Below are 16,451 nucleotides of genomic sequence, written 5' to 3'. Positions count from 1 at the left end.
ACATGGCTTCTTCTCAAGACAAAATGTTTGTCATCTACGCAAGGAACATCCAGCCCGGACACTCCTAACTATTCCTGACATGAGTAATTGTCTATCCCATTAAACTAAATTGACTAAGGGCTTTTAAATTGATCACTAAACAAGATCACTATAATATAAAGTGATTAAAAATCACTTGTCTAGCACAGTCAATTGGAAACAATTAAAAAATGAGATCGTTATTAAAAGATCAGTTTTAAAGAGTAAATGTGATTATTTAACCCATTAGACACTGTTCACGCAATGTTTTTTGCCACAGAGTTTACGGATCAAATGGCTCTCCCCCTAAAATAAATGTCTATTATTCCCAAATGTTATTGTCTTCTTATGGAAAAAAGAAGCAGCATGCTCCATATTCCACGCAGTACCGAGTTGGTAATGTTTGCAATTTAAGAATTCACAGTAAAAATCTGCATCCAAAATACCATTATCGATGTATATATAAAGCTGTACTTTTTTCTGGTGGAGGTGTATGAGAGCTTGTTTTTGCTGGACCATTTATCTTTTTCATTTTTGTTCTCCACCGTCCAAAAGCAATACATTTTTTCCCGCCATTATAGAACAATGTTAGGGCTCTAAAAAAAGGGGTTGGACCATTTTCTTATAAGCTTATAATTTTAGGACTTCAGGAAATCTACCATCAAAATCAACATGATCAACACTTACTTGTAGATCAAGGCACCGTGACAGCAGTAATCTTGTAATATTTGTTATCCTCTTTATGTCTAAAATCACCTTTTAAAATTATGTAAATGATACAGATGGCCTCTGGGGGGCGTTACTAGAGTCTCCCTATGCTGCATATTCACAGGTTGTTTCTCCTGCTGGTTGTCTCCCGTGCTCCCTTAGCACTCCTCCCTCCCAATTGCTGATGTAATTTCGAGGAAATTTCAACACACAGTGGGAGAGGGGAGTGCAGCTGCACAGCCCTTCTGTTTCATTAGCATAATTGTAATAATTGATTAGAAAGAAGGAGGCCATGGATAACAAATATAAGAAGATTACCACAGTCACAGTGCCTGGATCAATGAGTAAATGTGTCCCTGGTTCATCATGCTTGATTTTGGTAGATTTCCTTTAATAATGCATTCTTATATTTTAGTCACCATTTTCATAGTTTTTCTCATGTTTTAATACCTCATAAAAAATGTAAAAAAAAGTTTTTTGATATTGCCTTACTTAAAAACATTCATTAAATTCTTAAAGGTTGGACTTGATAGACTTGCGTCTTTTTCCTTATATACTATGATACTTTTCTGTAATTATTATTCATCAATAATATAGAGGTAATGTTTCAAGCTAAAAAAAAGCTAAAAAAAATTGTTTAAAGCTAAAAAAAATGGGTGAATAAACACTGACGATTTCACAGATGATGCTACTTATGTATTCATAATGTTGAAGCATGAATCCTTTTGTATTATTTTTCGGGTGTGTATTGGCCTCTTTGAGACTTTTTTCTCCTGATTTATCATAGTTATTTTTGGGCACTGTGTCATTTATTTTCTTTTTTGGGTTGTCTTATGGTTAGTATTTTAAAAGGTGCATTACTCCTAAACTGTTGTGACAAATGTAACCCCTTCCCACCGATGGACTTTTTCAGTTTCTGTTTTTCGCTCCCCACCTTCAAAAATCCACAACTTTTTATTTTTCTGTTTACAGAGCAGTATAAGGGCTTATTTTCTGAATAACAAATTGTATTTCCTAGTGGCAGCATTTTATATTCCATGCAGTGCACTGGAAAAAAATTCCAAATGCTGAGAAATTGACAAAAAAAATGCATTTGTGCCATTTTATGTGGGCTGCAATTTTACATCTTTCACCTCTTAGCACCTGTACTTTATTCTTTAACCCCTTCCCGACATTTGTACTGCATGGCGGGAGGTGCGTTCCCGCAAAATGCAGTACTATTACGTCAAACTTCTGGCCCCTCCAATCGCGGGTGTTAGGGGCATTTAAAGTGAATAGGACTTCCCCCCCCGCGGCGCTTACCGGGGGGGTCCGCTGCTCCGATTGCAGCCCCGGGATTGCCGGTACCCGGGGCTGCGTGATCCTCCTCCGGCTGCCGGGTCCTGCCTTCTGACAGGACCCGGCTGTAACACACTGAGCATGCGTAATACATCTGTATTACACTGTGTAATGTGAAGAAGAGCTTGAACGAGCGATCAGTGGATCGCTTGTTCAAGCTAACCTGTAAAAGTAAATAAAAAAGTTAAAAACATTACATAAAAATTTTTTTTAATAAAAAGAGTTAATAATGTTAAAGTCATTAACAATATTCCCTATACACAAGCAATAAAGTGAAAAAAACACAAAATTGCCAAAAAACCCCACATATTTGGTATCGCCGCGTCCGCAACAATCCTTACAATAACTCAGAAACATTATTGGACCCGCTCGGTGAATGCTGTGAAAACAAAACCCGAAAAACACACCAAAAATGTACATTTTTCATAAAATCTCTACACAAAAAAAGTTATGTACGCCAAAATGGTACCACTGAAAAGAACAACTCAACACGTAAAAAATAAGCCCTAAACTAGCTCTGTCAACCAAAAAATATTAAAGTTACATCTCCGAAAAGATGGTGATGCAAAAACAAATGAGATTTCCTCTATATTAGTTTTTATCCAGTAAAATTGTAAAAATAAATGAAAAGCTATATAAATGAGGTATCACCGTAATCGTAGTGATCTGTAGAATAAAGATAATATAGTATTTTTAGTGTACGACCCCCCAAAAAATACCAAAAGAAAGTAAAACAAAATTGACAATTTTCTTTTCACCCATACATTCAAGAGTTAATAAAATCTCATCAATAAGCTAATAACCCACTAAAATGAAGTATTTGTAAAGTGCATCTCATGTCGCACAAAATAAGCCCTTATATGTCCAAATTGCCAAAAAAATATAGATTGTATAGCCAATAAAAAGTGACAATGCATAATCTGCTCTGAATGGCGCAGCTCCCCCCTTAATGCCCTGGCGTGTGCCCATACAGCGGGTTACCACCACATATGGGGTATTGTTATATGCGGGAGGGATTGGGTATTAAATTTTGTGGAGCGTTTTGGTATTTTATCCACTGAAAATTTGTACATTTTTTGAAAAACACATTCATTTCACCAAAAAAATTTTACTTTCAAAATTGCATCTGATTTTGTTTTAACCCCTGTAAACCAATTAAAGGGTTAACAAACTTCATAAAAGTTGTTTTACGTACGTTGAGGGGTGTAGTTTCTATACTGGGGTAATTTATGGGGTTTTACTTTTATTTAGGTCTCTCAAAGTGACCTGAAACCTGAGCAGGTCCCTCAATAGCAGGATTTAGCTTTTTTTTATGAAAATGTGAAAAATCGCACCTAACGTTCAAAGCCCCATAACATCCTACAAAAATAAGAGTGTGCATAAAAAACAATGTCCACATAAAATAGACATTCCGTGAATGTTAGTTATTAAGTATTTTTACGGTTATGACTATGTATGGAAAAATTAGAACATTTTGAAGTTCGAAAATCAAGAATTTTTCCAAATTTTCACCAAATATCTGATTTTCTCATAAATAAACGCAACACATACCACCAAAATTTTTCAACTAACATGAGGTACAAAGTGTCACGAGAAAACAATTTTAAAAACACTTGGATATGTTAAAGCGTTCCGAATTTATAACCACTTATAGTGACACAGGGCAGATTTGAAAAAATGTGCTGTGTCAGGAAGGTGAAAAGTGGCTTCGGCGTTAAGGGGTTAAATTGCATCTATCATGCAAATAGATATGTATTGTCAGCACCTGTCCAGCAAACGCGCAACGACAACCAGGCTTGGCGCTAGCTGTCAGACTGGGTAAGTGGTGGCGAACTCACCCTGCGACGTCCCTGCGGGCTAAGGCCCTGCCTACAGCAGATAAACCGCCCTGATAAGGACGAACCCACTATCAGGAACCTAACTGACAGTCCCTCAGTGACCCTACAACATGACAGGGGACACTTACTTCGTCTGGCAGCTGCTGGATGGTACCAGCACCAACAACCATGCCACGTTCAAAGGCACTCAAATCACCTTTCTTCCCCATACTGATGCTCGGTTTGAACTGCAGGAGATTCCATAATGTCTGGTGTGGGGCCAAGTGACTGGCGCAAGGCAAATGTGGTGCCAATATATAAAAAGGGCTCTAGAACTTTGCCAGACAATTACAGGCCTGTAAGCTTAACTTCCATTGTGGGGAAAATACTGGAAGGGTTAGTAAAAGACTATATACTGGAGTATGTGACATCAAATAGTATAATAAGTGACAGCCAGCATGGGTTTACTAAGAATAGAAGTTGTCAAACTAACCTTATCTGCTTCTATGAAGAGGTGAGCAGATGCCTGGATGGAGGAGCAGCTGTGGATATTGTGTTCTTGGACTTTGCAAAGGCATTTGACACTGTCCCTCATGGATGCCTGATGGGTAAAATTAGGGCTATTGGTTTGGCAGAAATCATTTGCAATTGGATTGCAAACTGGCTAAAGGATCGTATCCAGAGAGTTGTGGTCAATGATTCCTACTCGGAATGGTCACCAGTTATGAGTGGTGTACCCCAGGGTTCTGTGCTTGGCCCACTACTATTTAATATATTTATTAATGATATAGAGGTAGGAATTAATAGCACTGTGTCTATTTTTGCAGATGACACCAAACTGTGTAGTGTAATACAGTCTATGGAGGATGTTCATAGGCTGCAGGGTGACTTGGACAAACTGAATGTTTGGTCATCCACTTGGCAAATGAGGTTTAATGTGGATAAATGTAAGGTTATGCACCTGGGGGCCAATAATCCAAAGGCAAAATATGTACTTGGGGGAGTAAATCTGGGAGAGTCCCTTGTTGAGAAGGACCTGGGGGTACTAGTAGATCATAAATTGAGTAACAGCATGCAATGTCAAGCAGCTGCCTCTAAAGCTAGTAGGATCTTGTCATGTATCAAAAGTGGAATGGACTCTCGTGATAGGGATGTAATATTACCACTATACAAGGCATTGGTTCGGCCTCACCTGGAATATGCTGTCCAGTTCTGGGCACCGGTCCATAAAAAGGATGCCCTGGAGCTGGAGAGGGTTCAACGTAGAGCCACAAAAATGATAAGGGGTATGGAGGGTCTTAGTTATGAGGAAAGATTAAAACAACTTGATTTATTTAGTTTGGAAAAGAGACGACTACGAGGGGACATGCTTAATTTATTTAAATATATGAATGGTCCATACAAAAAATATGGTGGTAAGTTGTTTCAGATTAAATCAAATCAAAAGACGAGGGGGCACTGTCTCCTTTTGGAGAAATCAAGGTCTAATCACCGGGGACGACAGGGCTTTTTTACTATGAGAACGGTCAATCTGTGGAATAGCCTGCCTCAGGCGCTGGTCACAGCAGGGACAGTAGAGAGCTTCAAGAAGGGTCTAGATGCCTTTTTAAACCTAAATAACATTGATGGTTATGTTATATAGAATTGTTTCCCCTAAATCCCTTCCTCATCCAATCCCTTCCCTTCCTTGGTTGAACTTGATGGACAAGTGTCTTTTTTCAACCGTATAAACTATGAAACTATGAGATTGTCTTGACCATGTCTACATGCCTAAATGCACCGAGTTGCCGCCATGTGATTGGCTGATTAGAAATTAAGTGTTAACAAGCGGTTGGACAGGTGTTGGACACCTAAGAAAGTGGCCGGTGAGTGTACACGGGTCAGGTCAAGATCAAGCGGGTTATATACAGGTCAGGTACAGATACAGGCAGACAAATGGAGACAGGTAAAACTGAACTAGATACTAAGGGAAGACAAGGCGATCAGGCGATCAACTTGACGTAACTGTACATCATGGTGCGGTAACTACCCGCATCTTATGACATACAGTTCGTCAGGGTACGGGAAGGGGTTTAAAAAAATTGTCTACTGTTCTAAAGTATATTGTAAATTCACTGGATCTGTAAAATACCCTGATGAGGGCAGGCTCCTTTACAGATCCTGCTTTGACAGCCATGGAACCCTGTGTTAGGGTCCCGGCTGTCATAGCAACTTACTGACACCCACAGATGGTGTAAGTTGATGTTGATATTTCAATAACATTTACCCAGTTGCATGTGCAATCGCATTCTATATTACGCTGCTTCCTGCTCTGGAAGAATGTTGTGCCATTTAGCACACAGAGGGGGTACCCCCAGTCATATTCTGCTTCAGATAAATTATGCTGGATGATGCATCTGGTGCAGTGTTAGACTGTGGAGTCAGACTTTAGACCAGCTATTAGTTAGACAGAATTTTCCCAAGGTCACACCCCTTTTCCATACAAGTCAGAAAACTGTCCAAAAATAGTCAAACTCATAATACATGTAGTGCTCTATATTTCAGGTGGAAATTGCTCTGGAATTCTGGCAGAGACAGGTTGATGTATCTCCCCCACAGTATCCACCAGTCAGCTTTGTTGGTTTTCACATTGATGGTTATGTTATAAAGAATTGTTTCCCCTAAATCCCTTCCTCATGCAATCCCTTCCCTTCCTTGGTTGAACTTGATGGACAAGTGTTTTTTTTCAACCGTATAAACTATGATACTATGATACATGCAGTTTTTCTATGTGCAAAGTAGAAGATTTTATGGTTGGTGAAATGGAAGTCATTTTTACTGATCTAAATTTGTGTAATTTTGTATCTAATTGTATTTTTAGTATTTATTTATATACCGCATATGCTCGTATAAGCGGACCCGAGTATAAGCCAAGACCCCTAATTTTACCACCATGAAAATGGGAAAACCTATTGACTCGAGTATAAGCTGAGGGTGGAAAATGTATTGGTCTCAGCCTCCCAGTATATAGCCAGCAAGCCCCCAGTAGTATATAGTCAACCCCCAGTAGTAAATAGCCAGCCAGCCCCCAGTAGTATATAGCCAGCCAGCCCCAGTATTTTATAGTCAGCTAGCCCCCTTAGTATACAGGCAACCTCCTTAGTATACAGCCAGCCAGCCCCCTTAATTATACAGCCAGCCCCCTTAATTATATAGCCGGCCGGCCCCCTTTAGTAGCCAGCCAGCCCCGTTCAGTACACAGCCAGCCCCATTTGCCAAGCACATTTAAAAAACCAGACTTCCGTACTCACCTTTGGGCGGTTACAATGATCTTCGGTGCTCCCTGATGCTCCGTTCCCTGCGTCTGGTCTTTGGTCTTCTCTCTGTTGTAACAGCCGGCAGTTATGCATCCATGCGATCTGACGGCTGGCGCACACTATGATGTGGCGGTGTCACCACTGATGACGTCATCATCTGTCGTCATCATCTGTCATCGCCATTATATTGTCCGCCGGAAAACGTGCCAAACATCAGGAGCATGTGGCTCCATCGGGCCTCCAGAGGGTGAGTATGAAAGGTTTTTTTATTTTTTGCCTCGTGTTCCGAAAAACACAGCTTATACATGAGTATATACGGTAAGTGCACAGCCACTACAAGCAGATGGACAATGGTCTTGTGGGTAAAGCTGCTGTTTTGCTGCACATAACATTTGTCGACACAGCATCCCTAATAAGGTTCTACACCCGTAGTGTAGTATCTATACATTATTACAGTAAAATAAATAAATGCAGGGAACAAGATGTGTACTTCCAAAACTTTATCAGGCCTTCCTGAATCAGTAGGAACTACAGTGGATAGTTTATCTTGGCTCTGGAGCCGGAACTAGACTAAATGCAGTCAGTCTGGAGCCTCTACTAACAATCCTGGAGCACTGCCAGCAGTAGTGGTAACTACTTATACACAATATGCAAGTCTGTACACATGTCGATCTTCCATTAGGGACTTTTTCTGGCAGGATAGTACTTTCAGATTAACTTTATATAACAATAATAATAATAGTACTGTATACATTAGTACTTAAGTCTGACCATGACCTTGTTTGTTGTTGGTTATAGCCTAGTGCTTGGCTTTCCTGAACTTCTACTCATTTGGGTCTCAGACCTGTGGCTTGTGACATTATTGAATACATTATTCTTGTACCATAGTATTGCTCTTTTTAATATCCCTGTATTCTGACATCACTGTGTGTATTATCCCAGTACTGGAACATCACTGTACTTATTATTACAGTACTATTACATCACTGTGTATGGTACTCATATACTATGACATGGATGTTCGTATCACATATGTACTGTGACTTCACTGTGTGTATTATTCCTGTTTTGTGACATCACTGTGCTTATTACCCCTTCACTGGGACATCAGTGTATTTATTATCCAATTACTGTAGCATCAATTTTTATATTACTTGTGTACTGTGACATCACAGTGTGTATTATCCATTTACAGTGACATCCAGTGGTGTAACTAGGAGAGGCTGGGCCCCATAGCAGATTTCTGCATGGGGCCCCCTTCCCCTTAAAAAAATACACATAAACGTGTGCCTGGCAGGCAAACATGGGCGCGCTGGAGAGGAGGAGAGGTGATCGCGGCTCACCCCTCCCCTCTCCATAGAGAATAGAGCCAAATGGTCATTCTTATGGCATAGATAGAGCATGCTCTATCTCTGTTGCGACCACGGCACGAAACAGTGAGTACTCGTTGTGCTCACCATACCGAGCCGAGGCGCTATAGACGCCTATGAGGGATGTATATCGGTAAGCAAATTTGCAGCCAGATATACATTCCCCATACATTCTTGTGAGTGTACCCCTACACGGACATATTTCTACAAGTACACAAATTTATACACTGATACATACACACCTTTATATACACATAAAGCTCTACACGTATATATACATCGCACCAATATACATACAAGTATACACTTATACACACACATTTATGCACTCATATACATTTATACACTAATATAGAGTGTATACAAACTCATACAGTATATACACTGACCATATATACACATACAGTATAAAAGACCAAATACACACATTCAGTATAAACAGCATTTATACATACTATGTACACGATACAACACAAGAGTTGGAGCGGCACCGTGTAGAAAATCGTAGGGTGCAGGTCTTCGTAGGGGTCCGACAACCCCTCCAGCGGTAGAACCAAATACACAGATGAAGCTGCTTCATCTGTGTATTTGGTTCGTCTATGTACACAATATACACAGTATATGCATATATACACAATATACACAGTATATGCATATATACACAATATACACAGTATATGCATATATACACAATATACACAGTATATGCATATATACACATACACTCACCGGCCACTTTATTAGGTACACCATGCTAGTAACGGTTTGAACCCCCTTTTGCCTTCAGAACTGCCTCAATTCTTCATGGCATAGATTCAACAAGGTTCTGGAAGCTCCTCAGAGATTTTGGTCCATATTGACATGATGGCATCACACAGTTGCCGCAGATTTGTCGGCTGCACATCCATGATGCGAATCTCCCGTTCCACCACATCCCAAAGATGCTCTATTGGATTGAGATCTGGTGACTGTGGAGGCCATTTGAGTACAGTGAACTCATTGTCATGTTCAAGAAACCAGTCTGAGATGATTCCAGCTTTATGACATGGCGCATTATCCTGCTGAAAGTAGCCATCAGATGTTGGGTACATTGTGGTCATAAAGGGATGGACATGGTCAGCAACAATACTCAGGTAGGCTGTGGCGTTGCAACGATGCTCAATTGGTACCAAGGGGCCCAAAGAGTGCCAAGAAAACATTCCCCACACCATGACACCACCACCACCAGCCTGAACCGTTGATACAAGGCAGGATGGATCCATGCTTTCATGTTGTTGACGCCAAATTCTGACCCTACCATCCGAATGTCTCAGCAGAAATCGAGACTCATCAGACCAGGCAACGTTTTTCCCATCTTCTACTGTCCAATTTCGATGAGCTTGTGCAAATTGTAGCCTCAGTTTCCTGTTCTTAGCTGAAAGGAGTGGCACCCGATGTGGTCTTCTGCTGCTGTAGCCCATCTGCCTCAAAGTTCGACGTACTGTGCATTCAGAGATGGTCTTCTGCCTACCTTGGTTGTAACGGGTGGCGATTTGAGTCACTGTTGCCTTTCTATCAGCTCGAACCAGTCTGCCCATTCTCCTCTGACCTCTGGCATCAACAAGGCATTTCCGCCCACAGACCTGCCGCTCACTGGATGTTTTTTTTTTTCGGACCATTCTCTGTAAACCCTAGAGATGGTTGTGCGAGAAAATCCCAGTAGATCAGCAGTTTCTGAAATACTCAGACCAGCCCTTCTGGCACCAACAACCATGCCACGTTCAAAGGCCTCAAATAACCTTTCTTCCCCATACTGATGCTCGGTTTGAACTGCAGGAGATTGTCTTGACCATGTCTACATGGCTAAATGCACTGAGTTGCCGCCATGTGATTGGCTGATTAGAAATTAAGTGTAGAGATGAGCGAGTATTAAAATGCTCGGGTACTCGTTACTCGAGCCAAACATTTCCTGATGCTCGAGTGCTCGTTTCGAGTAACGAGCCCTATTGAAATCAATGGGAGACCCGAGCATTTTTTAGTAAAATTAAAAACTGAACGAGCACTGTTCAGTGCAGATGTTTTCACTAAAAGAACAGAGTGAAAGAACACTGCAGAACAGATTGCAGATGTTCGCAAACATCTGCGATCTGTTCCGGAGACACGCGTGTAGAACGATGTTCTCTGCAATAGTATTTGAAGAACAATATGTGTAGAGAACAACTTGCAGATGTTGTCAAACATCTGCAAGTTGTTCTTCACACATATTGTTCTTCAAATACTATTGCACCGTGCAAGCGTGTCTCCGATCTGCTCCGGAGACACCCGTGCAGAACGGTGTTCTCCGCAATAGTATTTGAAGAACAATATGTGTGAAGAACAACTTGCAGATGTTTGACAACATCTGCAAGTTGTTCTCTACACATATTGTTCTTCAAATACTATTGCAGAGAACATCGTTCTGCACGCGTGTCTCTGGAACAGATCGCAGATGTTCGCGAACATCTGCAATCTATTCTGCACAGTGTTCTTTCACTGTGTTCTTCAATTAAATGATTAAATTAAATGTTTTAATTGTATTTTTTTACTGTTCTTTACTTTTTTTTTTTTAAATTAAATGCTCGTTATCGAGCAGGGCAAATACTCGTCCGAGCAACGAGCCGGTCCGAGTATGCTAATACTCGACCGAGCATCAAGCTCGGACGAGTATACTCGCTCATCACTAATTAAGTGTTAACGAGCAGTTGGACAGGTGTACATAATAAAGTGGCCGGTGAGTGTATATACACCATATACACCGTATACGCATATATACACCATATACACCGTATACGCATATATACACCATATACACCGTATACGCATATATACACCATATACACCGTATACGAATATATACACACCATATGCACAGTATATACACCATATACTGTACACAGTATATACACAGTATATACGCAATATACACAGTATATACGCAATATACACAGAATATACATATATACACATATACGCAGTTTACACACTAAATACGCAGTTTACACACTAAATACACAGTTTACACACTAAATACACAGTTTACACAATATATACACAGTTTACACAATATATACACAGTGATAAATACACATGTATATACTTACCTTTTAAGATGTTTGGGTGACCACCCGGCCGTGGCGTCAGGCGGGTGTTCCGGTGGTTATTCGGGCGGGTGTTCGGGCAGGAGGGGGGGGGGGGTCGGAGCGGTTGCATGTTCGTAGGGGGGGGGGGCGAGGGCAGAGGGTCATGAGAATGTGTCAGCGGCCAGCTTTGCCTCTATGCAGAGGGGTAGGCGGGCCGCGGTCACCTGTGCCGGCTAAGGGTAAGGGGGGGTGGCTAGCGGACGGATGGGTCAGGGAGGTGGATAACGGAGGGGCGGCCAGGAATTTCAGGGACTGGGCGGTCCAGGAGAGGTGTGTGCCCCAGTAGAGAGGTGGGCGGTAGCCGGGACACAGAGGGGGGGGGGGCCCGGGAACACTATCTGCCAGGCACCGGTCCACTTGCCAAAGCACTGCACACAGGGTCCGTGCATCACCGGGCCCCCGAACCTCATGGGCTCCATAGCAGCCGCTACGGCTGCTATCGCGGTAGTTACGCCACTGGTGACATCACTATGTATGTTATTGATGTAATGTGATATCGCAGTGTATATTTCTCCTTGAACTGTGACATCACTGTTTATAGTTCAAATGTCTCCACTTTATTATCGATTTGTTGTGACATCAAAGTGTGTGTGGTCAAAGCACCCTGAAATATGCTGCAGCAACTGTCATCTTGTAGCAGGAGCCCAAATCATTTACACCCCTGTGTGAAAGAAAAATTCATGACATTACATTACACATGTCTTTTGTTCCTCCTTTCTATTAAAATTTACAAAATATATAAATATATTTCTCTTTGTGTTCTAGAAGGACAGCGATGCTCTCCTCCACCTCTTTACAGGCAGTCCCCTACTTAAGGACACCTTGCTTACAGGCGACCCCTAGTTAAAGACAAACCCCTCTGCCCACTGTGACCACTGGTGAAGCTCTCTGAATGCTTTACTATGGTCCCAGGCTGCAATGATCAGCTGTAAGGTGTCTAATGAAGCTTTATTAATAATCCTTGGTCCCATTACAGCAAAAAATTTTATAACTTCAATTGTCACTGGGACAAAAATAAATTTGGCTGTGGTTACAATTATAAAGTATACAGTTATGACTTACATACAAATTCAACTTAAGAACAAACCTATGGAACCTATTTTGTATGTAACCCCCCTGTCCTGTGACAGCCTGTAAAACTGAAAGCCCATAGAAATGATGTCTGTGAGCTTGAAGCCTAATATTAAATGTTCGCCCTCTAATCTGTTCCAGAGACTGCTTATTTTCCAGGCTTACACATATACATGTTGGTTCATTACTATCTTTTATCACACTGTCTTCCAACAAGCATTATTCTGCTATCAGAGATCCCTGTCAAATTCTAAAGGTTAATAGCCAATGTGACAAGCGGCTTGCACAGAAGACGTCTCACTTATTTGACACTAAAGGTTTGTTGGGCTATTTTTATTTGTAGTAATTTTATGTTTTCCAATTACAGTAGCTATGGACAAGCACATTCATGTAGGAAAGTCATATATACTCATAAATCTAAATTTTAGGCTCCAGGATTCCAAGTTGTTGTGCTGCTTACTAGCACATATATGTAGGCTATATATTTTATCATCCTTTTCTTTAACTGGTCATGCATCCCAGATATCAGGTTTTAATGTGACAAAGAAATAAGAAGCTGCCAGATGCTGTTTTATTCCCGGGGGAGGAAACATGCTATCTTTTACCTAACAACAATCATCTTGGGATTATCATGTTGCCCCAATGGTGGATTTCCCAAAAATAAGTCGATTTTTGACAACTATTATTTAATGTTTTTGACCAGACTAGGTTCACTGTATCATTTACTTTTTTATTTTACTGATATTTGGTTAATACAGGTTAAAGGAATTTTTTTTTTTAGAAATTATAAAAATGTAACACAGAACACAAAATTTTAATATTTTTGAAATTCAAGAATGATCATATTTTTGATTGAAGCTTCAAAAGTTAAAATGAATTCCGGTAATGTCCTATAGGGACAGAAGGAAACTTCCTAGAATTGAAAAATGGCAAACTCAGTTTTAAATATAGATTTTCTAGAGGAATGTTATTCCTATGTGTTATTAAATTATATATTTGATCCCTGCTTAATTTGTCAGATATATTCCCCAAACTTATTCTAACTGTTTTACAGTATATGATTAAAAGGAAACTATGCTCTATTGAAGAGGTTTCACAAAACAAAGCTATAATTACAGTTTTGTTATATCCATTGGAAAGGTCATTAACATGACAGCACTAGGGATCGGTCAACCAGATCCACCGCAATCAAGTAAATGGGTGCTCGGGTGCAGTGACATGGATTGTCCACTAAACAGAGGTTGAAAGAGCTCTAATTTAAGGTTTATGCTTCCTGCAGCTCCAATGTTTTAGGACTGTTGAAGATAGCTGAACCAAGATGAACCATTCAACTTCCAAAAAGACTCCACTCTCTGGTGCAGCTATTTTCTAAAAGGCTGTTATGAACTGTGCTTGCGTTTCTCTTCATGTCTACACCTCAAGGCATTTCTGTACATCTCCTTGCCACAATTTTCTGCCATTTATGCAGTGTAATAATAATGGACTATATAGGGGCTGGGCACGGCATTCCCTCTATCAGGAGGAGCGCCGGTGTATGATAAATCTACCCCATAATGTCTATGCCTAGGTAGTCTAAACTTAAATAGTATCCAGTTACAATATTTGTTAAAAAATAAACTACAGGCTAAATGTCCAAAATCTTGCAGCAATATATAATCATCAAAAGCCAATAGAGAGTACCTGTCCAGAAGATTACATGAAGACTTCCTGAGATGTGCTTCTGCGAGTCTTACATAACATTGTCCACAGGGATAAAAGCAGAGGTTTTCTCACTAATAAACTGGCTTGATGCAAGTAACAAAGCAGAATGTAAGATGAACGTGTCATTGCAGGAGCTTTCTGCAAATTTTCCAATGACATGTGCATTTTATTCTCTAGAGATTATCACTGCAGGTACAAGACTACTCATTTATTGTCCTTTATCTACACTTTCTTCTTTAGGAAGTATTAAGGATTCTGTAAGCATAATGCTAACAATTGTAGGACCATTTCTCTCCCTTTGAGTCAGCACTAGGGACTTATTCTTAGCACTTCAAGGCTTCCTGCCACGGCAGAGATTGACTTTGACTTGGTTGCAGCTTAGCTAAAACTTGCTTATTGTCCTTCTTGTGCTTAATTAACTTGAAGAAGGAAAGTTTTCTGTAAGCAGTTTTGTCTCTGCGCTGATGATACCTTAGAGGGGAAGGAGGGAACCGTTAAAGAGCTTCTGGCTGAATCACAAATGAGAAGGCCCAAATCTCAGTGGTTTTTTATAGGATGAAGAGCTTATCGTCTTGATCTCACTAGAACGAGAATGGAGAATCAGAAAGCAACTAACCACAAATAAATAGAGCAGTAATCAGGGTAAGAAACCGATGGCAATGGTGGAAGCTACATGAGCCAGGTACTAATGTATAGCTTTATGTTTGCTATCTACCTCCTAGCAAGTATCACACTGGCGTTAATAAAGAGGGCCTTGACATGTTGCTTTTTTGAGTTGTCATAAGTTCTTTCATCCTGAGAACCGCTTACATCTACAAACACAAACACGAACTGATGACAGCCTTAGGTTTTCTACACACCAGCAATTCTGTATATGAATTAACAGGGGAGAAAATAACATGTTGATTTGTATCAAGCAAAAGGGAACACAGGGAAACAAAAGGACTAATTACATAGAAACCTATTCATTTTATGTATCACAGAGTTCTTGACTATTACCATGAGATGAGAAAAATATACATTTATAATAGATGACTGAGGCAGAAATGAATGACGCAATTATGGATGTAATGCTGACCTATAATATTACACATCACAATTTTACACAACTAAACAAATCCTGCCATGCCAATCTATCATACCAAAGCCAACAGGCACAGCCCCAAGTGATTCGTTTACTCCCAAGATAAAGAAATAAAATGGCACAGATGAAGTTTATCACAACCAATTTAGCAAACGCAATGACTTGATTATTCACTGGTGGCTGGCTCTTCTCCAAGCATTATTCCATGTAATTTCCTACAGCCACTCTAGTCATCCATATTAATATAGGTATTCTTGTTAATCAGACACACAACACAGGGTGCATTGGAGGACAATCCATATGAGGCAGAGGAAGTGTCATTGCTTAGTTGCAAGGAATCCTAGGTATTTCGTTCTTATTCGATGGCTCAATACATCACAATAAACCTCTAAGTTATGTTTCAGAGCATGTGAGTTGTATTTTTAAGTTAATGTAACCATTTTCACAAGTTAAATGAAAAGACTGGAAGTTTCACACTCGATAAGGTTGGAAAAAGTTGCAGATCCATCAAGTCCAACCTATAAATTATGCAGTGTTGATCCAGAGAAAGGCAAAAATATCCTTACAAGGCTGACTGGCCCGAATTAGGGAAAAATTATTTGCCGACCCCTCTATGGCAGTCAGAATAACTCACTGGATTAATATAAATTTAAAAAAATGCTTTGTTCCTATAACGTGATATTTGAGTTCTCAGAAAGGCATCCAGGCTTCTCTTTAACATGCATGGTGTAACAGCCATCACAACACCCTGCGGCACAGGGTTCCATAGTCTTACTGCTCTTACAGTACCTGTCTATGGCAATGGTAGAACCTCCGCATCTTTAGGCATAGAGGATGCCCTCTTGTCCTAGCCATACCTTAGATAAAAATCTTTAGAAAGATCTGTTCTT

The 16,451-nt window shown here is 40.3% G+C and overlaps 1 protein-coding gene across 6 annotated transcripts in view; it reads right to left on the bottom strand.

Moving 5' to 3' along the window:
• ARVCF (ARVCF delta catenin family member) overlaps positions 1 to 16,451 on the bottom strand; it is a 463,598-nt gene that overhangs the window by 204,076 nt on the left and 243,071 nt on the right. The window lies entirely within an intron of this gene.

The sequence above is a fragment of the Engystomops pustulosus genome, chromosome 1 (assembly GCF_040894005.1).
Source record: "Engystomops pustulosus chromosome 1, aEngPut4.maternal, whole genome shotgun sequence".
In the NCBI taxonomy this organism is placed as follows: Eukaryota; Metazoa; Chordata; class Amphibia; order Anura; family Leptodactylidae; genus Engystomops; species Engystomops pustulosus.
The sequence above is the reverse complement of the archived record's forward strand: the minus strand, read 5'-3'. Positions and strand labels throughout refer to the sequence as shown.